This window comes from Heliangelus exortis, chromosome 5 (genome assembly GCF_036169615.1).
Source record: "Heliangelus exortis chromosome 5, bHelExo1.hap1, whole genome shotgun sequence".
NCBI lineage: Eukaryota > Metazoa > Chordata > Aves > Apodiformes > Trochilidae > Heliangelus > Heliangelus exortis.
Genome location: NC_092426.1, coordinates 38,948,222 through 38,974,153, shown reverse-complemented (window position 1 = coordinate 38,974,153; position 25,932 = coordinate 38,948,222). Strand labels below are relative to the sequence as shown.

The following is a 25,932-nucleotide window of genomic DNA, read 5'->3' as shown; positions in this document are numbered from 1 at the left end:
CCGCCGGTCCCGCCTCCGGTGCGGGAGCGGGTGGGTTTTATTCAGCCATCCAAAAAGGGGAGGCTTTTCATTTCCTTGGGGATCACGAGGCGGTGGTTTCGTAGTAAGAGGGCTTTGCGTAGGGGATGCCGCGCTTCTTTATCGCCATATATCGCCGCTCTGATGTATGAGCGCTGGGCTTCTCCGAACGCAAAGATGGGTCCCAGCGCTCCGCATCCTCCTTGGGACGGCTGGACACATGGATACATCTTTGTGTCACCGCTCTGGTGTGTAAGCACTGACCTCATCCGCATGCCGAGATGGATCCAAGGTCTGAGTCTGGAGGAAGATCTCGCAGGAGGATGTAGATGAGCTGTCGGGGCTGTCCTGTGGCTTTGTGTTTCCCACTGGAGAAAGCAGCTTCTAACTCGGACGTGGCAGCGTTTCGCGGGGTAGGGCTGGATTTTCACTGGCAACCTGGCTACTGACTGGTATGTTGTGGGCAGCGTGATGTTTCATGCCGGCTGCGAGCTCGCCGAGAGGCTGGGGCAGGATCCCAGCACACAAGCACCAATTCCCATAGCTGTACTGGGGGGAACTGGTAGCAGGCAGCTGGTGCTGGTTCTGATTCGGCTGCCCTGGCAGCAAAATGGCCGTGCAGTGAGTGAGGAGCTCTCCTGCTCGCTGTGCACCGGTGTGTTGATGGTGTCATGTCATCTGTTCCCTGCAGGAGCCCGGGGCTTGCAGTGCAGAGCAATGGGATAACTGAGGAATTCATTCTCTTCACTTTTGCAGCCTTTCAACTCCGTGTTCTGAATTGCATCCATCCGACAACACCTCCCCTTTGCAAAGCCGCCGGGTATTTCAAAGAAAATCCAAGCAAAGCTTAAGAAGCAAATGGTAAGTGTGGAGTTAGCTCCCCACCCTTGAAAAACTGGGATTTACAAGGGAAAAATCAATATTCAAGGAGTGATCAAACTTTTGACAGGTAGTGGGTAATTACAAGAACATGGAGACTTTCACAGACATTAATTTGTGTTTGAATTAATTTGTGTTTGAATTAATGTTCTTGGTGAGAGCAGGCACTGAACTGGGAAATATATACAAATTATGATGGAAATGGTAGGGGATCACCTTAAACAGATGGATAGAAGAAGGAGGTGCATAAGGACACCCTCACACATTCTTCACATGTGCAAGACCTGCTTGCCAGTGCCATTGTTGTGTCAGTGTCTTTAATGTTTTATCTTTGATGTTGGCAGAGCACACTCTAGGACCTGCAGTTTCTGCAGAGAAGCATCTCCTGGGGCTGCCAAGTTATCTCCAGGTGACACAGAGGAAGGAACATCCACAGAAAGAGGAGTGGAACAGAAAGAGGAGTGGAAAATCTGGAAAGGGACGCTGACAGGAAAGATCTGCTAGAAAAAGGGATTCAAAATATGCCAATGAAGTCGTGTACATTCAATCTGTGTATTTTATTTGCAGGAAAATATACAGAAAATTCTCCGTGGACCAAAAGCACAGAAATATAAAGGATAATAAAAGGCACACCAGGGCAGATCTGTCTGCTCCCGGGGGGCATGGGCAGAGCTTTCCCATCAACAAGGCACTGCTGAAACTGCAGTGAAGTGCAGCAAGCAGATTGTCAAGCATGGAAAACTCCAGTCTGAAGTTCCAATCATGGACATGTGAGCTGATGAAGTGAAATAAAAGACCAAGAAGCTGCTCAGGAGCATCTTATCCTGGAACAGTTAACCAAACATCCTGTCCCTTTTAACAGATAGTCCATGGGCATTTTCTCTCTCACAGGTAGTGGATGTTTATTTAAAAGGGAAAATATCTGGATCATCAGCCAGTTCTTCAAGAGGTGGCAACCAAGTTCAAGCAAATTATATAGTGAATAAAGATGTAGATTCCACTGAGCAGCTGTGGAGTTTGATTTGCTTAAAAAGTAGTCAGTACCAGAGTCTGAGGATATTTAGCCCTGGAAGGCTTTTTCTTTTGGCTACCACAGTACCTTATCACTGTTTCTGGTGTTATCATCTGCTTTAATAAGCAGATTCCCTCAAACAGCAGTCAGCCCTAATATATCCCTCTTCTGTTCCCATCTTCTCAGCCACATATTGTTCACTGCACAAAGTGTTAAATGGCTCTTGAAAAGTGCTAAGAGGGTGTTATGAAAGGGCTAAGCCAAGTTTCATGAACAAAGAAATAGTCCCATCAATAGGGTGGTGCCAGGAGGCCCAGCAGCACTCTGCTAAAACCCTTGTTTTGACAAGGCTGGAGAACTGAACTTTCCAGTTGTCTCCTTAAGAGAATTTAAATGGGCATTTTTAGCTTGTGGCAATGAAGTTTTTTTGACCTTAACTGAAACGAAAACACTGGATACTTTGTCAGAAATATTTCACAAGGCCAACATGTTCCTGCTATCCAGGTCAAGTTCAGCTGCTTTGCCTCCTTCACCAGAATCCAGCTCAGCCAGCAGTCTCAGCACTCAATAATTCTCAGAAGTTAGGAGCAGTTCTGGAAAATAATGGAAACAAAGTCCTGGGCCCACTGGCCCTGGGGTGAACTTGGCTCCTGAAACCCCAGCTAATTCAGACATTCCCCAACTTACCACCATTCCCTGGCCATGTGCAGAGAATAAACCCAGGGTTTTTATCTTCTCCAACGAGTGGCAGTGTGTTGGAGCCACCAACAACTACTCTGTAAAAACTTCAATCTGCAAGTAGAGGAAAAGCTTCATCATTTGAGAAGTCACTTGGAAGAACACTTCAAGACAGGAGAGGGGACAGGGGTGATGAACTTGTTCCTGGATGAACAAGCTCACAGCTTGTTTATCTGCTTAACTCTTGGAACATTGTAGAATCACAGAATCACAGAGTTGTTTTGGATAAGACCTTTAAGAACATAAAGTTCTATTGTTAACCTCACACCATGTCCCTGAGCACCTCATTTATGTCTTTTCTGTACCTCTAGGGTGGCTTCCTTGGGCAGCCTGTGTGTGGTGCAACCCTTCCAGTGAAGAAATTTTTTCTAATATCCAATCTAAACCTTCTCTGGTGCAACTTGAGGCCATTTCCTCTTGTCCTATCACTTGTCCCAGCAATCTTGTACTCTGTGCACAGGAGCTGGGATCACAGGACACCTCTTTGCCCCATCAGTCACTGTCACTTGGGGCTACCCTGGGCTGTAGTGTGTGGTTTTGATCCAGAGTCCTTGCATGGACTGGCTTCCAGCTGGACTAAGCAGCCACTCTGTTAGTAATGGGTTTTTTATTTTAACTTCAAACCAACAGGTCTGTTCATCCCCCCACATACACTTTTATTCAGCAATTATTTTATTTATTTTATACTGTGCTTCAGATACCAATTTCTGTGTAAAATAGATGTAGCATCATGAGCATGGAGGGCAGCCTTGCTATTGTTTTTGCAATTAAATTTTTGCAGGTTAGATGCTAGCTAATATATTTAAATCAGTGCAATGAATTGGTTTTTTTATACTAACAAGGCATTATGAAAGCACATGTTTCCCTTAAGAAAAATAGCATCTGCAAGTATTCTACTGACCTATTTGGGTTCTGAAAAGTGTTTATTAGAAAAAAATGCCACAGAGTCTGTGGTGTTTGCCCTGTAAGCTGTTTATAAGGCAAACCATTCTTAAGGATAGTTGGTTTAAGTTATTTATAAGGGGAAGCCAGGCTCATTATCTATAGTTGGAGATGTGGCACAGGGATAGGTGAATGTTTCCCCAGTGCCATGCAGTGAGCTCTATTGCTATGTGCCCATCCAGCCCCTGCCCACTCCTCCACATTGATACTGGTTCTGCTCCACCATGGTCCACAGAAACAGTTCAGTTCTGTTGCATCCTCTCAGCTGTGTGTAGAGAATACAACTTCCAAAGTAATGATGGATCTCCTTACAGCTTCCCAACTTTTACTAGAATCTTAGGCTTCTTGATTGAGTATCAAGAGCAATATTCACCTGCTAATCAATTTCATCCATAAGGAAGGAGACATTACTCACTGAATTTGGACACTGGGGGTTAGCAAACTCGTGTATGCCATTTGCCATTGGCTATGCTTTCCTTCTTCTGGCTGAGAAACAGGTGAAAAAAATCAGTGGGCTCCAGGATTGTTCTGTGGTTTTTGTTTTGTTTCCTAAATTAAATTCAAAGCTCCAGAATTCAAACTGCAGTCATCTCTGTAACTGAAAAGGTGGAGGAAAATGCTGTCGTTTTTTTCCCCAGGTAAATCACAACAGAGAGTAGCAGCTATTGGAAAGCAAAATGTCCACATGTCTCTAGGTAAGACACAGCTGACAAGGAGAGACTGGCAGGAGTTTTGCCACTTTACATTGCTCCCTGGAAAGCCTTCTGGGCTCTGCCCACCAACTTGTTCAGAAATGGCTCAACAGGAGAGGCTGGAGTTATAATCCATGTCTTATTTCTTCCAGATGCCATAGGGGATTTCTGCATGTTCATAGAATCATAGAATCATGGAATGGGCTGGGTTGGAAAGGACCTCAGAGATCATCAAGTCCAACCCTTGATCCACTCCCGCTGCAGTTCCCAGCCCATGGCACTGAGTGCCACATCCAGGCTCTTTTGAAATATCTCCAGGGATGGAGAATCCACCCCTTCCCTGGGCAGCCCATTCCAATGTCTGGTCACCCTCTCCATAAAGAAATTCTTTCTAATGTCCAACCTAAACCTCCCCTGGCACAACTTGAGACCTCTTGTGCCCTCTTGTCTTGCTGAGAGTTGTCTGGGAAAAGAGACCAACCCCCCCCTGGCTCCAACCTCCTTTCAGGGAGTTGGAGAGAGTGAATATTGATAGGTAGGAGGAAGTTGCTCTGCTTTCACTGCCAGATTATTGTCACTTTGGCAATTTACAGCAAAATAAGCCATTTGTCTTAATTTCTGAAGTGACACAGTTCATCTGTGGCCACTGTTCAGCTGTCTTGAGCTTGTTCCCATCTGCATCCTGCACTGGCTGCTCACTTGCAGGCCTGGGCATACTTAGAGCATCCTTGGAGGAATCTGGTCACAGTGTGCTGTGCACAGCCCCTGAAGTAACTCCACAACTTCATTCACTTATGCCTAAATGGCAGGGCTTTTCATACCTTCCAAGGGTCTCTTTTTTGAAGCAGGAATGTCTCCTTGGCCCACTCAAAGGAGTCAGTGATCAAATTTCATCCTTACAAGCCAACAGTTGTTGGCTTGATCCAACCACATCTCTGTTCTTGCCCCTCTTAAACAAACCTTCTTAATCTCTCTTCACTGGATGTTCTTCCAAAGCCTCTTCTCAGGTTCTCTGCTCATCTATAAAAACTTCAGTTTGTGTCTGGCCTTCCCCACGCCAGGAAGAGCAAACTGGACACATGCAGGGTTGTGCACCCAACACCTTGCATTAGCTCTGCCTTTTTTTATTTTTGGAACAGCATCATCCTGCTGACTCCTGTTCACGTCATGGCTCACCCCCCAAGCTGCCTTTCTGCAGTATTGCTGCCTGTTTTCCCTATTTTCTCTTGGTGCTTTTGATTTCCTCCTCTTAAGTGTAGCACTTTGCACTTTTCTTTACTGAGTTGTTGATTTTCTCCAATTTAGCAAGATCAATTTGAATTCTCAGTCCATCCACCAGGCTGTTTGCATCATCTCCTAGCTGGATGATGTCTGCAGGTTTTATGAGTACACTTAATTCCCTCGTCACAGGTTGTTGATGAAAATACTGCACAAAATGGATTCCACACAGATGTTGGAAGGACACTGTTTAAAATTTTCTGTAAGTCTTATGTAGAACAATAACTGGGTTTTAAAACAATTTTTTTTAACAGCCATGCATCTACTTTACGATTTAATTTAAACCATATTTTCTTTGTTTGCTTAGGAGAATGCCATGTGCAGTGGTGTCAAAACCTTCTAAGAATTAAGTTGTACTACAACTATTCCTTCCTCCTTATCTGCAAAGAAGGGTGTGTAAAGCCCACACTGACCTAAGCTGAGAAAAGTGTTTTTATACAGGCTTGAACTGCTTTATCAGTTTCCAATCTTCAGTTCAATCGCTGAAATTTTGTAATTGTCTCCAGTATCTCAGTTATTAAAACTCATTCAAAATTTCAGCAAGTTTCAATAAAACATTTTCCTCCCTTGCTGGGACAATATGTAGTCAGTGATCAGAGTCTTTTTTACAATCCCAAATTCAGTGAGAGATATGTTGGCACTAATACACACGCAACAGTGAAAAACACCTTTGCAAAAATGTGAAGATGTACGTAGGTTCTTGAAGATAATTCCTGCTTGGTAAAATCCACATTCAAGGGAGCACACTGATGTGTTCTTGTCCTGGTTTGGGCCAGGATAAAGGTGATTTTCTGTCTTGTACTTTTGCTTTCAGCTCAGTCTCTTGTAAGTAGCTGCACTTGCTGAAATTAACAGCAAGTTTCTCAGTCAGTGTCTGCTTCTAGGACTGATCCCACTACATGTTTATAGTTACTGCTAGAGACTGGTGTGCAGAGCCAAGGGCACTGCTCAGCTCTGAGGAACATTTTACCCTCCAGAAGGAATAAAGAGGTCCCACCTGCAGCCTCCTTTGGGGAGGAACGGACAAGAGAGATGTCAGAACTGACCAAACAGAGGATTCCATCCCATACACCTCATACTCAGGATAAATCTGAGGGATCACAAGGGTCAAGCCAGCTTCCAGCTTCCTGCCCTTCCTGCCTTTCCTGCTTCCCTTTCTTTGCCCATTCCCTGTTTTGCTTCAGCATCCTGTGAGGATTCTGTTCATCCATCTGGACAGATGACCAGAGCTGACCAGAGTATTCCATTCCATATGTGCATACACAGCATAAATTTGAGGGACCATGAGAGTCAAACTCCTTCACCCTTCACTCTTCCCTTCAGCCCTTCTCTGCCTGTCCCTGTTTGCTTCATCATCCTGGGAGGATTCCATCCATTCCTCTGCCTGTGCTCCTGATCCATCCCAGCCCATATCTGTGTGTTCCTGCCTCCAGTTCCCAACTGCTGCTGACTCCAGGATTCCAGCCTGGACTTTCCCAGGGCTGCCCTGCAGCTTCGGTGGTGATGTGAGAGTTACTGGGGGGAAAGGGGGGAGGAATGTGGTATCCATTTTCCTGTATATTTGTATAGATTTAGTAATTTTTCCTATTTATCATTACTGTTTCATTAAAGTTGTGTAGTTTAGTTTCCAACCCATAAGTCTCTCTCCCTTATTCTCTCTCCTTTCTTTATCAGGAAGGAGAGAGGGCTTAAGAGAGCATCTCTCATTGGGTTTGATTGCTGGGCCAGTGTTAAACCCTGACAGTTCTAACAGTTGTATAACCCACCAGTGTTCTGCACTACTATGAAATTCCTGATGCAGTCAATATGACTGCAAGAAAGTGAAGCTGTTCTTACCCGTGAGTTACAAGTCTTCATTAGCCATCACATGTTGAATCAGACAAGCATTTGCTATATCCCCAATATGTTATGCACTTTTTAGTGCTGCTTATTGGTCACCTCTGTAATTAATAGCCTGCATCAGCCAGTATCTAAGCAACTTGATCCTGCATAACCTTGTGTTCAATAGTAGCCCACCTCTAGAGTCACTTTACTAATACTTCATCTGAACAAATGCATGGTTATGATTCTGTAACATTGGAAGTGACTAATCCAGTGTTGTAAATGGAATAAAGGGAAATGGGATGTGTTTTGAGAACAAACAGTAATCATTGGCACGGTAATTTGCATCCCTGGATGTTATAATACTGACTAAGTATCACTTCCCCTTGTTTGCATAAGGAAGAGTAGGCAGAGAAATCCAATGATTTGGCTAGCACACCACCAGCAAGCCACTGAAAATGAGAAGATCTGAGCATAGATGGGGCTTTTCTTGCAGATTATTTTCCTATAATCTGCTACATGTTTGAAATACAGTGTTATGAAAGGTGTGATCCCTTCCCATGCTGAAAATTCTATAAAGATTTTACTAGTTCATGCTAGAAACAGCCAACAAGTGTTGGTCAAGGCTTGTGGTGCATTTGGGAGGGACAGGGTGCAGTGTGTTTCCCTTGAGAAGAGTTGGTTTGGGTGGGCAACACAGGATTCCTGGCAATTTACATTAAGTGCAAACATCCTCAGTCTGTGCTGTCTGATGGAGTGAAGATATTTTTGAAGCCTGAGGAAACTTTTTGCTCTTCAGAAAGCGATTGCAACTGTAAGGACCAAGGAATATTCAGAATATATGCTTCAGAATATATGAATATATGCATTACCACCAACTTATGTGGATTTAAATGGAGAGTACTCAGCCCTGGTGAGGCCACAGCTTGAGTCCTGTGTCCAGTTCTGGGCCCCTCAGCTCAGGAAGGAGATTGAGGTGCTGGAGCAGGTCCAGAGAAGAGCAAGGAGGCTGGGAAGGGATCCAGCAGAATTCCTGTGAGGAAGGGCTGAGGGAGCTGGGGGTGTTGAGGCTGGAGAAGAGGAGGCTCAGGGGAGACCTCATCACTCTCTCCAACTCCCTGAAAGGAGGTTGGAGCCAGGGGGGGGTTGGGCTCTTTTCCCAGGCAACTCTCAGCAAGACAAGAGGGCACAAGAGGTCTCAAGTTGTGCCAGGGGAGGTTTAGGTTGGACATTGGAAAGAATTTCTTTCTGGAGAGGGTGATCAGACATTGGAATGGGCTGCCCAGGGAAGGGGTGGATTCTCCATCCCTGGAGATATTTCAGAAGAGCCTGGATGTGGCACTCAGTGCCATGGGCTGGGAACTGCAGCGGGAGTGGATCAAGGGTTGGACTTGATGATCTCTGAGGTCCCTTCCAACCCAGCCCATTCCATGATTCTATGATTCTATGAGTAGATCCTAAAGGTGTGTTTGTACAGTGAGCAGCTCTACACAAATATTTCTAGACAGGCAGTCCCTAGGAAGCCAGAGCCACTGCATCAGGGGGATGGAGCATTTGCAAGATGAAAAGCAAATATGTTTAACGTCTTCATTTTTTAGAAGAATATTAAGCACCTGGGGTATGTGACTTGCTTTGTACTCAATAAAGGGAGTGCAAAATGCCAACAGTAGGATGGGTGATTGCATTCTAAATTGCCTTTGAATTTCAAACTGGCTGACTACCTTGGGACCAGAGCAAATAGCAGTTAGTACAACCTTTACTTGTGTTCTTCTGACAAATATAAAGGATGAGGCACTAAAGGATGAGTCTTGACATATGGCCAGATATAGGCAAGACATAGAAAAAGAAATCACTCTTTATTATAATTGTTTTCATGTGGTTATGGGTCCAAAGAGAACAGCAAAATTGGTAGAACCGAGTCTGATACTTTTTAACTAGGGTCTGGCTCTCCTCTCTTGTTCATGTACCTAAACAGGGGTGACACAACTGAATACACAAGGTAAGAGTTATTGGGAACATATGGGATTCAGTTAAGGGAAGCACAGGACAGAGAAGCAGAATGTTTAGCTGCTTGTCTTCAGGCCAAAGAGGAGTAGCCAGAGCTGGTAAGGGCCAGGCTGTCCTGCCAGAGAGTTGATCCTGGCTCATATGTGAGGAAGCATCTTCATATTTGGTGGGAAATAAAGCAAAAAGCTCCAACCAGGGATAACACCCCTGCCTTACACCCACCTGACAGCTTTTCAGGTGTGCTCTACTTTCCTCCCTGCTCTTTGCCTTGCATTACAGCAAAAGTGCTGCCAGGCTTGCAAGGTCTCCAGTGTGCAAATAACCCTGCTGTGCTGTGGGTTGATTTGATGCCCTTTGGGCATCACTTCAATACAGATGAAGAAATATTTGTTTACATCTGAATAGGATATCAGAAACTCAGTGATTCTGACTCCTTGCCACAGCTCCAGATAAACCCTTATCTTTTCTGCTGGTTTGTTTTTTTTTCTCTGTGTGTGTGTGTTTCTCTCCCCTCTTACCTGTCTGAGTGTTCCATGGCTCGTGTTTCTACTCTCTGGTTTTACCTCCTTGGCCTCATTTCCCTTCCTTTACTTTCCTCCTACACACTTCAATTCCTCTTTAGCTTTCCTCATGACTTGTTCTCAAGTTCCCATTGTGAGACCTTCTCTTCAGACTTAACTCTCCCACAAGCTATCCCAAACCTATATTCCCATGAGAAGAAAGATGGAGACATTTGAACTGTAGGGAAGCACTGGCAGCAAGGGAAAGATGGAGACCAGGGGATTTGCAGGCAAGGAAGGAATAGGATGGAGTGAAAGGAAGGCAGGGAGAGGCACTCACTCGGATACAGGCAGGAACAAGGAGAGGAAAGAAAATGCCAAGGGAGGATTGGAGAAAAAAAGATGGGAAGCTAGTGAAGAGCATACCCAAGAGCACGGGGAAGTAGAAGACTATGAGAGAGAATGTGCATTAGGGGGCAAGAGAGAAAGGAGATTTTACAGATGGGAGTAATTAAAGGTAGAATTAAACTGAAGGGAAAGAAAGGGGGGAAAGAAGGAATGAAAGAAAAAAAAGGAAAGAAAAAAAAAAAAGAAATTCAAATCCTAGAACAGACAAGGGGGAGTCTATGTGAGGGGAAAATGGAGCTAGAAAACAGAAGACAACAGTAATCCTAGAACACAGCATGAAAAAAAAGGTGAAGATTGTGTAAATCCCGGGGGAAGACAGACATACTAGAGGAAAGGAATCACAGAGCACAGAATCATCTGGGTTGGAAGGGACCTCAGAGATCATCAAGTCCAACCCTTGATCCACTCCCACTGCAGTTCCCAGCCCATGGCACTGAGTGCCACATCCAGGCTCTTTTGAAATATCTCCAGGGATGGAGAATCCACCCCTTCCCTGGGCAGCCCATTCCAATGTCTGATCACCCTCTCCAGAAAGAAATTCTTTCTAATGTCCAACCTAAACCTCCCCTGGCACAACTTGAGACCTCTTGTGCCCTCTTGTCTTGCTGAGAGTTGCCTGGGAAAAGAGCCCAACCCCCCCCTGGCTCCAACTTCCTTTCAGGGAGTTGGAGAGAGTGATGAGGTCTCCCCTGAACCTCCTCTTCTCCAGCCTCAACACCCCCAGCTCCCTCAGCCCTTCCTCACAGGACTTGTGCTGGATCCCTTCACAGCCTCCTTGCTCTTCTCTGGACCTGCTCCAGCACCTCAATCTCCTTCCTGAGCTGAGGGGCCCAGAACTGGACACAGGACTCAAGCTGTGGCCTCCCCAGGGCTGAGCACAGGGGCAGAATCCCTTCCCTGGACCTGCTGGCCACGCTGTTCCTGAGCCAGCCCAGGATGCCATTGGCCTTCTTGGCCACCTGGGCACACTGCTGGCTCCTCTTCAGCTTCCTGGCAATCCAGACTCCCAGGTCCCTTTCTGCCACTCTGTGCCCAGCCTGGAGCTCCCCATGGGGTTGTTGTGTTGAACCTCATCCCGTTGGAATCAGCCCAACTCTCCAGTCTGTCCAGGTCCCTCTGCAGAACCCTCCTGCCTTCCAGCTGATCCACACTGTCATCTGCAAATTTGCTGATGGTGGACTCAACCCCCTCATCTAAATCATCACTAAAGATATTAAACAGAACCAGGCCCAACACTGATCCCTGGGGGACACCACAGCTGCCATTTTGATGCAGCCCCGTTCAGCACCACTCTCTGGGCCCGGCCCTCCAGCCAGTTCCTAACCCAGCACAGATGCCCCTGTCCAAGCTGTGGGCTGACAGCTTTTTCAGGGGAATGCTGTGGGAGATGGTGTCAAAGGCCTTGCTGAAGTCCAGGTAGACCACATCCACAACCTTCCCCTCATCCACCAGGCAGTCCCCTGATCATAAAAGGAGATCAGGTTGGTCAGACAGGACCTGCCCTTCCTAACCCCGTGCTGGCTGGGTCTGATCCCCTCTCCATCCTGTAGGTGCTGTGTGATTGCACAGATGAGCTTCAGGGTATTTCAGAATTACTCCCTAAGACATCTCAGAACTGAATAAAAAAAAAACATCACAAAACCAATATGAACACACACTTTCCTCAGTATTGAAATGTTTCCATGCACACCCAGTCACCTTTCCTGGTCCCAGACCTTACTGCCCTTACTTCACTATAAAATCCTTGATGTACTGTAGAGCCCTTTCTTATAAAAAGGATGTAATGTAAAGCCACACACTTGTTATTGAAAGAGCACTAAGGAGGCAAGGAGATCCCTCCATGTGTAAACCCCATTATCATGTCCATTACTTAACATAATTTGCCTCAAGCAGCAAGTCAAATCCTCCAAATATTCACTGCAGTGAGAGATAGGGAGTGAGGAACTCCCTTGTCTTTTCAGGTAGATTTCACAGCTTGGTTTTCTCTCTTTGTTCTCTCTTTCTCCTTGGTACTGTTGTTTTTCATTGATCTTTCCCTTTCACATCTTTCATCCCAATTTAACTTTCTGCCTACTGTTCTCAAGCAACTTACCCAATTTGGGATTGTATTTTCCTCACCTACCCTATCCTGATACCCTCTGAGTATCCTTCTGTTGCCCATGACTCCTCTTCATCTCTCTCCTTCTCTTTCTCCAGGTACCCATCTCTAGAAGCCATCTCCTACCTACCCCTGCTCTGCACATATCACTGAGACTGGGTACTTTCCCTGACCATCTCATGTAACTTCCCAGGGTACCTTTCATTCCTTCCCATGAAATGGAAATATCTAAAACATTACAGTTTCTTTTTGAACACCAGTAGAATGTCCCCCTCCACCAGCTGTTGGCCCATCAAAAGTCTATTCTCTATTAACTTTCAACACTTGACCTCATGGTCTCTGGTCCCATCTGCTTTACAGTCAAACACCCCTAATCTCTTACACCCTTCTGTTCTAATCCAAATATTTGATCCAAATTAGGAAAAAATGCAGGTTCCTTTTCCTTCTTTTACTTCATTATTGCTGGCAGGCCTTTCCCCACACCCTGGGGTGCCCTGCCACTCCTTTGAGCTGAGACAAATAGGAGATGAAAGCACAATGGATCCTCCCAAATTAAGAAGCAACACGGTGGACATGGAGCTCAGCACCATGCATGATTTCCAGCTGAGTTTCCTGGGGCCCTCCCAAAGCCAAATATGCAGAGATCTCTAAGATTTGCTCTCCTGATACCATACTAAGGTATGCTGGCATCACATGGTGGTGTGCTTAGAGAACCCTTCCTCCATAAAATCAAGTTCTCTGGTCTCCTTCATATCAGACTGTCCTGAATTCCAAAAAATGGTGAGCTAACTCCCTATCCCAACCCTTGTACTGGCATATCGAGGCCAATCGACTGAGGTCTGGAGACCTCCCTGAATGTTGACTACCCCATGAACTACAGCAAAGTGAAGGTGTCCTGTAAATGCCAAACTGAGATGCCCCACAACACCCCAAATGGCAGCTTAAGAGAGAGACATTTGTAAATTATGGCAGTCTGCAGTCTCTTTCTTGAGGCATGGTGTGGATTCCTGGGACTGAGCAACCTCTGGTGATCCTGCTGGAAGCTGGAAAGCTGGAAAGCTGGAAAGCTGGAAGCTTCGGGCTTCCAGCTTCCTTCTTCCAGCTTCCTGCCCTCCTGCTTCCCTTCCTTCACCCATTCCCTGTTTCCTTCAGCATCCTGGGAGGATTCCATCCCTTCCTCTGCCTGTGGTCCTGATCCCTGCCACCCTAAATCTGTGTGTTCCTGCCTCAAGCTCCTGAATGCTTCTGACTCCAGGATTCCAGCCTGGACTTTCCCAGGGCTGCCCTGCAGCCTCGGTGGTGATGTGAGAGTTATTGGGGGAAGAGGGGAAGGAACGTGGTATCAATTTTCCTGTATATTTGTATATTTGTATTTATTTAGTAATTTTTCCTATTTATCATTATTGTATTATTAAAGTTGTGTAGTTTAGTGTCCAACCCGTAAGTCTCTCTCCCTTTCTCTCTCTCCTTTCTTTATCAGGGAGGAGAGAGAGAGATAAACAGAGAGCATCTGTTACTCGGTTTAATTGCTGGGCCAGAGTTAAACCACAATTGAGGTGACCAGTCCTCACCTTAAAATTCTGAGGAATCTCAGCCTCCAAATTACTCCATTCTGGGCCCTGCCACATGGCAGCACCCTGGACTGCTCCAGATGCAGATGGACCCCCCCAGCATGCCCCTGCCCTGGGATTCACCCTATTGAGATACCCTGGACCCCCATGAATGAAGGTGTCACAGGAACTTGCTTCACCCCACAGCACTTGGACTCTCCCTCAAAGTGATACAACCTGAGATGTCCCAGGCTGAAGTTAAGAGGAAGGAGTTTCCTCCATGCACTAAGCAAGGTGGAAAGAAGCAATCAGGAGGTGTAGGGGACTTATTACTGTATTCAGCTTCTTCTCCCAGGTGAAGATAAGGACAATATCTCTGTTGCACACCCAGTTCTGGCACAGGCACATCCCCTCTGCAGATGTTAAGCCCAAGGCTAGGGGTAGCAGTAGGAATAAGACAGGTAATGGTAAAGGGCACATTTTCTTACTGCGTGACATTTCAGAGATAAGAGCTGGAGTCTGTGAATGCTAATGCTGTATGTTATGTTTTTGGGGGTGGAAATAGTCAGCCTTTTCCCTAAATGTTTGCCCATGACCTTCATCTGAGCCAGGTGTTGGTGCTGCTGTACCATGAGCAGCTTTGCACATCTGGGACAATCCCACCTCTGCTTCCCAGCACAAGCTCCTGTGCCTGAATTGTTTCAAAGAGCATCAAGGAGGCAGCTGTACTTTGATCCAGAGGACACAAAATGACACTACACTTTATCTATCTAATCACACCATTTTAACCTCAATATTGGAACAAAGGAGGACTCTATACTTCACAGATGTGTTGCAGACTATCAGGGCAGACTGCCCTCAGAGGCAGATTCCCCACAAAGCAGTTCACACCAGCAACCAAAGGAAGAGACACAATGAACTAGGGAGCCAAAAATCAGCAAAAAACCCTCTGCAGCTGCCTGGTGGTGAAAAGGAGACATCTCGATGCCAGAAGGAGATAATCTGCTGACAGACAGTCATGATAGTTAAGATAAATAAACATAATCTACTCTATCCCCTCTAAGGACTCTATGGGAGAAGGGGTGTAGCTTCCTACCCCTTAGCTCTTCACAAATAGCAGATAAATATTTGTTTCTGGGGAAAAAATTAAATTCTTTCAGATCTGGGTGAAAGTTGGATTGCTGAGGGACACAGTGGCCTGGAAATTGTGTTTTAGAACCTTTATGTATTTGGGTATCTTCCTTAAATTTCTCTCTAAATCTTAAAGGAAGCATTTCTTCCCCATGAGGGCAAGCAGAGTTTGAGGTCTCAGTTTATCAGTCAAGGTTAATATTCCTCATACAGTTTTCTCATCTCTGCCAGAAGGGATTTCCTAAAGAATTTTAAACTTGTGAATTAATTCCCCAGAAATATCCATTGATATAATTACTCCCTAGCCCTCTAAGTTCAGTTTTGCTCATACTAGAAGCCCTTAAAAGCAGGAAGCATCCCAGGCAAGTGAGGAAAGACATGGTTCATATGAAACTGTGGAATTAAAAATATGTTTTGCCAAATCTCAATATTATATTTAGTAGTGCTGGGGTTGCCATAGTCTCCTAGTAAAAGAAGGGCAAGTCCTGAAGGGAATATATATACTAGGAGATCAACCAGTATTCATGGAAAACTCTAACAGGCTTTTAGGCACACAAACCTCTCTTTATGTCTAAAGTGGAAGTGCCAAATTTCATACAGATACTTGTAAATATAACTGCATGGTGGTTATAACATGCATTGCTTCCTCCCAGAAGTCCTGTCCCATAGGACATTTCTATTTCCTGCCCTCGGGAACAAGGGATCCAAGTTTAAGTGGTGCTGGAAGAAGTGGTTGAGTTGAGGCACAACTTTTCAGTCCCTGCCAGTAAGTTGAGGAGGAAACAAAACAGCTCCTCCAGTTCCCAGGGGACATCCCTTTCCTTTTTTTTTTTTTTTGTCCACCTCAACAGAAATAGTAGCACTTCATATATATTTGCCAAGCAGTTTACAAGCAGATGTCCTCAGATGTCTGTCTCTCCAGGGAAGTGGGAGATGGGATGGTTGTGTGCTGGTGGGATGCTGCAGATCCAGGGGGCTGGAGCACCTCTGCTACAAAGATGGGCTGAGAGAGTTGGGGCTGTTCAGCCTGGAGAAGAGGAGGCTCTGGGGGGGCCTTGGAGAACCTTCCAGTCCATGAAAGGGCTACAGGAAAGCTGGGGAGGGGCTTTTCACCAGAGAGAGTAGTGACAGGACAAGAGGTAATGGTTTTAAACTGAAAGGGGGTAGATTTGGGTTAGATAATAGGAAAACATTTTTCATCATGAGACTGGCAGGATACTGGAATAGGTTGCCTAGAGAAGTTGTTGGTGCCCTTCCTGGGAAGTGTTTAAGGTCAGGTTGGATGAGGCTTTGTGACACCTGCTTTAGTGGGAGAGGTCCCTGCCCATGCAGGGGGTTGGATCTTGATGATCTTTAAGGTCCCTTCCAACCCAATCCATAGAATCATAGAATCATAGAACCATAGAATCATAGAATGGGCTGGGTTGGAAGGGACCTCAGAGCTCATCAAGTCCAACCCTTGATCCACTCCCACTGCAGTTCCCAGCCCATGGCACTGAGTGCCACATCCAGGCTCTTTTGAAATATCTCCAGGGATGGAGAATCCACCCCTTCCCTGGGCAGCCCATTCCAATGCCTGATCACCCTCTCCAGAAAGAAATTCTTTCTAATGTCCAACCTAAACCTCCCCTGGCACAACTTGAGACCTCTTGTGCCCTCTTGTCTTGCTGAGAGTTGCCTGGGAAAAGAGCCCAACCCCCCCCTGGCTCCAACCTCCTTTCAGGGAGTTGGAGAGAGTGATGAGGTCTCCCCTGAGCCTCCTCTTCTCCAGCCTCAACACCCCCAGCTCCCTCAGCCTCTCCTCATAGGATCTCATAGGTTCCATTCTATGATTCTCTTTGATTCTCTCACTGCAGGAACCCCAGAGCTGGGTACTGGGCACTGGGCCACCACTGGGCACCACGTGCCCTGGCCAGCTCCTGCTTGCAATCACTACTTCCAGCAGCACAGTCAGGATGCTGGTTTGGCTTGTGGGAACGTGCAGCACAGCTCCTCCAGAGCCTTCAGACAGTCCCCCTAAGTGATTCCCATTTGAGTAATCTGTTTTTATTCAAAGATAAACTGCCTTCCATTCCAATACATGTGATATGAATGACAATTCAAGGACTGTTTTCAGTCTCCGATGAAAAAAAAACCCAACCCACAGCACAAGAAGTTTCACTCTATTCAAGTAAAGTGCAAAGTCTCTACACCATTGGCACACAGGAACAGAGAAGCTGATTTTTTTTCCCCTCTGCAAAAACATTACTATTTCCTTTATTCCTGAATCCATAAAAGTAACAATACTGGGGGAAACCAAAGATACATCGTGCAGCCCAGCCTTTCTCTCATAAAGTCCTGACTCAGGCACTTGAGGAGGACTGTGAGAAATGGAGTGCATACAGAAGGATCTTCCCTTCTGGAAGCCTCTGGCAATCAGTGATAAAGAGCTGAGTCAGATGCACCCTTCAGTAGATTTGTTTCACACCTTTCTGAACACATTCATGCTTTCAGGAGCCATGAAATCTTGCAGCAATGAGTTCCAAATGTCATTATGCATTCAGCAAAAAAAGTATTGCTTTTTGTTTGTTCCAAACACTGTCTAATTATTTCACTCAGTGCCTCTATTCTTGCATCTTGAGGAGCAGTGAACAATTGCTCCCTATTTTTGCCTCTTATGTCCCCTCTCAGTTTTCTCTTATTTCAGCTATGAAGTCCTCGTCCCCACATTGGTTTTTTTTTTCAAGGTGAAAGTTATTTCCTAATTCTAATTCTAGTGTATGTTTTTTAAACAACAGCATCCAGCTTGCTCTGAGGAGGTGGGCATACAACAGCTCGAAAATAGACAAAATACAAGTGTCCACTGAATTTGATGGACATTCCATGTTTTAGATATGTCCAAATAAATTCCAGTTCCTTGTTTAACTACCTGGCTGATGGCAAGCAATGAGTTGATGCTTTCAGGAGCCCAGCTGATATTACCAGTGAAGACTAAGGTGAAGACAAACTTTGCAATGTTTACAAACCATTACAGGCTTTTATTCAGATTCATTATGGTGTTCCCAAGTCCACTGCAAGAGAAACTAATCAAATTATGTCATGTTTCCACTTGATTGCCTAATAGAGTTTTGAAAGAAACAGCCTTTTCATTCTGTCCCTCCCAGTGAGAGAAAAAATATGTTTATGGTTATGTGTACTATTCATATTGGGAAGCAATGCCAGTGAGATCTGTGAATATATTGACATTATCTGTCTTTTAGCTGCAAATCATAACGTTGGTGTGTCTTATTGCTATTAATCAATTTTGAACACAAAGAATGTACAAACAGGCTTAATTGATTAATTCCCTAACTCCTAAGTGATATATTTTGCAACTTGCCTATCACTCAAACAACAGAAGACTTGAGCGAAGGGTATTATTATGAATGATAAATAAAATATCAGTGGAGACCTCTCACTATATACACGTTACTGAATTTATGATGCAGTAGCTGCATTGCAAGACAGGGCTGAATAAAAGGAGCATCATCTCACTGTGCAGATCCCTTCCATGCCCATCAGGTTTATTGACTCTCCTTTTGATCTTTCCTTTGCCCCTTCCCGCTCGGTTGAAAATGCAGCCACATTCAACTCCTCCAGCTTAGCCAAGAAAGCAGCAAGACAAGATCATGCAGGAAAAAGCAGAAATCCAGAGATGGGCAGACCTACCCAGGAAGCTCAGAGAAGAGGGTGTCACATCACTGGGAAGGGCTGTTGACTCTGGAGACTACGAAGGGCAGGGGACCACAGACCCTCAGAAGATGAGATGTCGTGTGGCATGAGAGCAGCAGTGCTCCCACCAGCCCATGCTCATTCAGCATCAGACACCTGGGGGGTATCTGCACCCACAGTACACTTAATCCTAGATAATCTGGAGTTGGCTATCACTGCTTACAATTAGGCCATGAAAACCCACGCTGAATCTCTGCATTGGCTTTGACCTCTCTGCACATTGAGTCATCATTAACTCTCTTATTCTCACATGCAAAGCCAGGCAGAGCTCATCATCTGGATTCCACTTCCCCATCCCTCCTTGATAACAACTGTTTCACAACCCCTCTTCCCTCTCCTGTCCCTGTGCCTATGCTGGGCTACTTTTCAGCACACTGATCTCAGGACAAGACATACAGAAATACATGGGATTCCAGCAGTTCACACTTTCCAAAGCTTACTACTTCTGCACTGCTCTCAAACACTGATATTCTTCTTGCTACATCATTCTACAAAAGATGCTGCTCACCTGATCATCCCAAACTGGGAGCTCAAGTACATGCTCAGTTGAAAACTCCAAGAGAAATTAATTGCCTTTTGGGTGTTCCATCTATTTAAACACCACACCCTTTATGTCTCTAGTGATATGGAAGGATTGAGGGATCAAATCCACACAAATAATTCTGAAAACCACAAGTATTTATGTTTGAAGCATTAATATCCTGGTTTTCCTAAGGCACCTTAATTCCCTGCCTTTCCCCCATAGTGACCTTTTAAATTGTATGTTGCTGGGACATCATCTGCTTTACAATGTCTCCCTTGTGAGGTGCCAGAAAGACCATTAACACCTAAAGAAACTAAAATAACTTGTCTTGTCCACTCCCATTGTACCACTCACAGGAAAGGAGATTTTTTTTGTGGATGCTGTTTGCTGCAATGGATGATTTCTGTGCATGTGAGAGGTCTGCCAGGTTAGATGTCTGCATTACAACCTGGCAGATGCTATCATGGTCTATGGCTTAAGCCTCTGGTTTACCAATCTGCACTTCCTTTCCTTATCAGGTTAGTGACATGTGGAAACACAACTTAAAAAAGTTGTCATTTCCTTTCTCTGGGTCCTTGAAAGCTTACTCAGCAGTTTCATTTCCATCCACAGCTTTCCTGTTTTACTAAACTTTCTCTCCTCCAAACTCCTTGAAAATAAAAGTGAGAGAATCCTGCTGAAGGCATCTGGAAAAGGGGATTTTGGTGGAGATTGGTTGTTAATCTCCAACTGAAAAATTTAGTGGGTGACCAGTGTTACAACAAATCAGCTCAAATTAGGGGGCATCATGTTGTTTAATAAAAAGACAATAAGGCAAAAGGAACTTCTTTTACTTGATATGATTTTATGATGTTTCATACTGCAAGCTTAAAAGTGAAAAACTCTTCCCTGGACTGTTTGCATCTTGGCACAAAATTTCTAGCTCATTGTGATTCTAGACAGCAAACAGGATCCATAAGCATGCTTAGTCAGGCTGGCCAGCCACCTGAGAGACATCAGCAATGTCCCCTTTACAACTGCTCATATCTACCTAAAGAGAAAAGGGGGAAAAAAAGGAAACCCATTGCTCTTGATTCCCAGAGATAGTATTGCTGCTTGTATCTTCCTTCAATTGGGAAGTGACCAGACCACCAGACTCTCTGAAAGCAGATGCACCTCTAGAAGCAGAGCATGGCTTAGCTTGTGAAGACTGAGAGACACTTTGGTCTCCATAAATTGCAGATCTGAGACCGAATTACTCACGGAAATAATCAGCATTTTGTTGAGGGTCAGATTAGATAAGGAGCTGCCAACCTTTCTGACTTTACACACTGAAACCACAGCGTGTCTGAGACACTAAGAGGGGAGACAAGGAAGAAGGGCTCTGGGAGCTGCTGGCAGGTACAAAATAATGGTGGATCTTCACGGGTCCCTCCTGCTCTCTGGTGCAACAGGACAGGCTATTCCCTCTGAGATAGTCACCTATTTTCTGTATGGAATATCTGGGATCTCCAGTAATCAGCAGAAAGGAAAGTGAGACCAAGCCATCCTCTCAAGGCTGCTCTCTGGAGAGCTCACACCCCTGGTGAAATCCCACTACAATCCCAGTGCTATGCCGTGTGGACAGCCCTTCCCTGGCTCTGCTGCTGTGGGGCCTGCCTGAAGAACACAAACTCTGCAAAGGGTACAGGGCAGCCTGAAGGCTTAATTACTTCTTCTGGAACATAGGTCCCAAGCAATGCATTCCTATGACCACTTTTAGCTCACCCAGGTCAATGACTGCCTCCTCCCAGGCAGTGCCTCAGAAGATGCATCAGAAGATGCATCAGAAGAGCATCAGGAGAGCAAGATTTGCAGCTCCAGCACTCCTGGCCGGACTCACTTGCAGCTGCCAAGTGTGCAAATCCTTCTGGGTGGGCCATGGCAAGTGGGGTTCTGCTTCATTGCCATAGTTGATAGCTCTTATGTAAAGCAAGAACCTGTGGCTGAAGCTAGAGGTTGTTGTTTTAAGCACTGCAGTTCATACTTAAGTTCGTGTCCTTAATGCGGACATGAGCATCTCACGTGCATCTGGTGCATGTTCTCAGGTTCTGTGGTCTAAACTGTCTGCTTCATTTTCATTATCATCTGGAAGTGACTGGTGCCTTATCCTTTCCTGACCCCAGGAAAGAGGAAGGGATTTGCCTGGAGAAGCAGTTCTTTGCCTGGATCCTGCGTTCAAACACGATGAGAAAACCACACAGATTCCCGACTCTTTTCTTATGTCTTGCCTGAAATGGTCTTGTTGCTTTCTCTTTTAAGTGTGGCTGCACAGGCTCTTATTTGCAGCCATCTAGGCAACCCTGCCAAAAGCATAGTGAAAAACAGTAATAAGCAAGTAACTAACTCATGTTTTATTTTGTAAGGTAGTTTTGTTGCTGGAAAGCAGGGAAAAAGAAAGGTGTATGTGACCACTCTGCTGCCAGCTTGGTCTGTGACCTGTAGTTTAGGAACTTTTGTATTTACTGCTAATTCCTTTCAATGTAGTTGCCACAAGACCATTTTGCATGCTTACCAGTGTCTTCTTGGATTTTAATCCAAGTATTCTCAGCAAATACCATGGTAAGATTGGCTGGATAAAGCAAAGCATGTTATACTGTAGCTTACTATTCTGGATATTCATTACAGTAATTGTCAGTAATGACAACTCTGGAGATGCCCCTCCATGAATACTTTACATGGACTTTTTTTTTTCTCTGAAAGAACTGATGAAATAACATTCAATGAGAAACATCATCACTGAGCATCTGGTCACAAATCCTCATGGAAAGCCTATTGATTTTTGTGAGTTTTCCACTAACTTTGCAGAGGCTTCAGATTTGATTTGTAAGTGCTCTTTGGAAACCAACTTGGTGGAAGGGGCTGGATAAGCATCCAGGGTGATGGGATCAGTGGAAAATCCAGACAAAATGAACTTTTGATGTGCAGCATTAACACCCCATTTGGAGGCAGACTCACAAAACAAAGGAAGGAATTTTTTTCCTAGGCTTCAAGCAAGGTTCCCATTCACTGAAAAGAAAATGTGTTACATGTGTACGGGTGAAGCCAACAAAAAAACCCAGCCAGTTTATTCTGCATTTAGCTCTTCATCTGGTGGTACTGTTGCTTCCAGTTTCACACCTGAAACCACTTGTAATGCTACTAGAAGGTGAATGCTATGCATAAACCTATAGAGCCCATTTTTGCTGACATGGAAGTGAAGGTAAGTAGTGTGGAGACTGGGACCACTCCTCTTCATCACAAAACAGTGGGCTCTGAGAACTGTTTTTAAAGAAAAAACTTGTCTGTGACAACCAGGATCTGTGGATTAAACTGCTGAGTTCAGGGGATATCATGGCCTGAGCCACTCTACCCAGCTGTGACCTGAGATCACTGTGGGCAGCGTACACTGAATGTAACCAGTATCAGGAGATACCCATCCCACTCTGTGTTCTTAGACAAACCATGTATAATTTCTTTGCATATCTATGGTAACAGCTAATGATTATTTTTTTCTTTGAACTTTGTCCAAAGTTCATCTCTAAAACAAACTTTAGCCAAACTGTATTGACTCCTCAGCAGAACAAACATGCCAAATCTCTAGTAACACTTTATCACTTTCTGCCTTCTTTTAACTTGCTTGTCAAACAGAAGAATAAAAACCAGTGAAATAAAGAGTTTTACTTGGTATTTATTTTTCTGGTGCCTCTATCAAAACAAAGGACAAAACTCTGGTCTCACTGTTTTCTAAGTGGACTCCTCTTCTTGCATCCAACCCTAACTGAAGATAAAAATTAAAACTCAGGCTGTTGTCTGGGTTGTAACACTGCCTCCAGAATTTGAACTGCTGGTAGTAAAAGTTTACATGAAGGGGAGAAACAATATAAGTATTGGAGCTGGGATTTCCAGAGAGGCTTAAAAACTGGTTAAAGACTTGAGATGGGAGAAGTGAGAGAAGGGAGGAGGCTGGATGTTTCCCCAGTCCCAAAAGGAATCTCAGTTAACTAATTAGTTAACTAATTTGCAGATGTGACAGTAATCAACCTGATCACCATATTATTTAATCTATGGAGCAGTTGTATAAATGAAGTAGAAAGTATAAGAAGGATACATTTATTAAAAACAGTGTAATATTTTTATTATAATAATCACTTCTTGTCACAGCTGGACATGTTAGAAAACCTGTCATGGCTTTTAGACTTTTTTGTGGTGTCTTCCATTTTGCACATGACCTTACCTGTTAACCCATGAACTGCACACCTAACAGTACCTATTTGATGAACACCCTGATATGTTCTGTGGCTTTATTTTTTCAGTACTCCATCAAACCTGCTTTTCAGAATCATACCCAGTTTGTAAAAAAAGTTAAAAAAAATAAAAAAGAGTAAATAAATGGGGGTTAGGAGATATTGCCTTAAGAAGAAAAAGCCAAACAATGTGACATTAAAAAAAGGATATTTTTTGAGGACCATTTGCTTCATACCTTCTATTTTTTTGTTTGTCTATTTTAATGTTTGTGCCTTCAAGCTCGTATCTACAAACCCACAGGCTAGAAACTTAATTAAAAAATAATAAACCCAAATTTGCTGCATAATTGTAGGAGCCAGGAGCTGCAGCTTTAAGAAAGGCACAAAATGTTGTGAGGTTCACATAGAACTTGGGAAGCAAATGGAAAAAAAGAGGTGGAAAATTAACAGTACTTAAAGAAACAATGGCTTGGTAGCCCAACTTTGAGAGGGAACCTTGCTGTAAATCCCTGCTCACGCTGAGTACACCAGAATCCACCAGATGAGAAAACTCTGCATTACTGCCCAATTATGACGAGTCCCGAGTTACTCATCACGACTGCTTCACGGCTTCAGTTTCACAACACAACGCTGAGTTCATCACAGTTTCACGGAACACTTGCAACGCTTTTCTTCCCAACTTGGGAGCCTTTTTGCAGAAATAGCGATGCGAGAGGCTAATAATAATAATTATTATAATAATAAATAATTAATTAAAAAACCCAAAAACGGTATTGCATTGTATCAAATCCCGGCCTTCTGAGAGAGCTCACGCAAATCCCGCAGCGCTCAGGACACGTCCCGCAGGTTTCCCAATGGTGGCTCCGCTACGCCAGCGAGGTTTTCAGTGTTTCTGAGACTCGGGATTCGTTCAGCGCTCGGAACCGCGGAGTGGGTGCGGGCCACGCCTGTCACTTGGGAGACTTCACAGCGTTACCAGGGCTGGCCCCGCACGGCCCGTAGTGCGGAGGCTGGGAACGGGGGCACGGTGGTCCCCAAACTGTCGCCTCACAGCGACACAGGGACTCCCCAAGCAGGGTATGACCCCAACAGCCACCCTAAAAACACTGGGTTTGCCTTTAACTGCAGAAAGGTTCGAATTCACGCCGTGTAACTTCACCGCTTCGAACCCGCCTGTGAAACTTTCGGACTCCCCACGATTGTGTTTTTGGGGAGGGGAATTAAAGAGGAAAGGGGAAAAAGAAAAAAAAAAAAAAAAAAAAAGGAGAAAAGGGAAAGCCGATGCGGTGCCGTTCGCCGCTGCTCGCTCGAAAGCAAATGGCAGCATCACCCGGCACTTGAGCAGTAAGTTAATAAATAAATAAGCGAAGCCCGTTGCATGAACGGAAAGAAGCAGCGAGAAAAGAGCAGGGAAACCGTGCCCGGCCGCACGGCTGCGATATTTCTGCGAGTAACATGGCAGGACCATCGCTGCGCCGAGGACAGAGAGGAGAGAGAGAGAGGGAGGGAGAGCGGGCGGGCGGGCAGCTCCTAACGGGGGCCCTCACCCCGCTGCTGCGCCACGGCGGGGAGAGCGACCTGACCGGGAGCGCAGCAGCGGGGACACCGCCACGGGGATGAGGCGCTGGCCCCGCCCCCCCCTCCCGCCGCCGCCGCCGCCGCCGCCGCAGCAGCAGCTTCCTGCGCGCGCCCCCCCGCACCCCCCTCGCGCGGCCCTGTTGCATCAACTTCCTGTGCGGAGCCCCTCGCGGCGGGGCCCCGCGCGGCTCCTCCCGCCCGCCCCAGCTTCCTGCGCGCGGCCCCGCGCCCGCCCGGGAGCGCGCCCGCCCGCCCGCCCCCGCCGAGCCCCGCGCGTCGGCCGGGCGGGCGGGCGGGAGGGGAGGGGGGGGGGGGGAGGGGAGGTGGCGGTGGGGAGCTGCGCGCTGGCCCAAGCGTCCCCCTCACTCAGTGCCTCGCTTCCCCCCCATCCCTCCCTCGTCCCCGCAACCCCCGTCTGGTATCGGCGGGGCGGCGGGCAGTGCGGTTGGTCGGGGCCCCCCGCCGCCGTGGCCGGCGTCGCCGCTCCGGTAGAGTTTGGTGCCCTACTTCACTCTACTTTAGTTTCACTCACTTTACATCCGGGCTTTTTCCCTAGGCAATGGAAGCCGCAGCACAGCCCGTTCCTTAGGCAAAGGGAAATAAATTCGCCGCACCGACACGTCAAGTAGTCCCCCTCAAGAGGAGCCGCCGAGCCCGCCCTCTCTGCTTCCCCCTTTACTCCCCGGCCTGGGCCCAGCCGGCGGCGCCCTGCCCTCGTCACTGTGGATGGCGGGGGACGGGCGTGGGTCCAGTGGGCCGGGCT

General features: G+C 45.9%; 2 long non-coding RNA genes across 2 annotated transcripts; one reads left to right on the top strand and one right to left on the bottom strand.

Moving 5' to 3' along the window:
- Positions 1–64: 64 nt before the first annotated feature.
- On the bottom strand, positions 65–25,872 carry LOC139796577 (uncharacterized). The gene is made up of 2 exons (XR_011726061.1): positions 25,702–25,872; positions 65–703 (listed from the first exon to the last, which is right to left on the bottom strand). It is a non-coding gene; the product is annotated as an uncharacterized lncRNA (long non-coding RNA).
- On the top strand, positions 567–1,902 carry LOC139796576 (uncharacterized). The gene is made up of 2 exons (XR_011726060.1): positions 567–673; positions 775–1,902. It is a non-coding gene; the product is annotated as an uncharacterized lncRNA (long non-coding RNA).
- Positions 25,873–25,932: the final 60 nt, after the last annotated feature.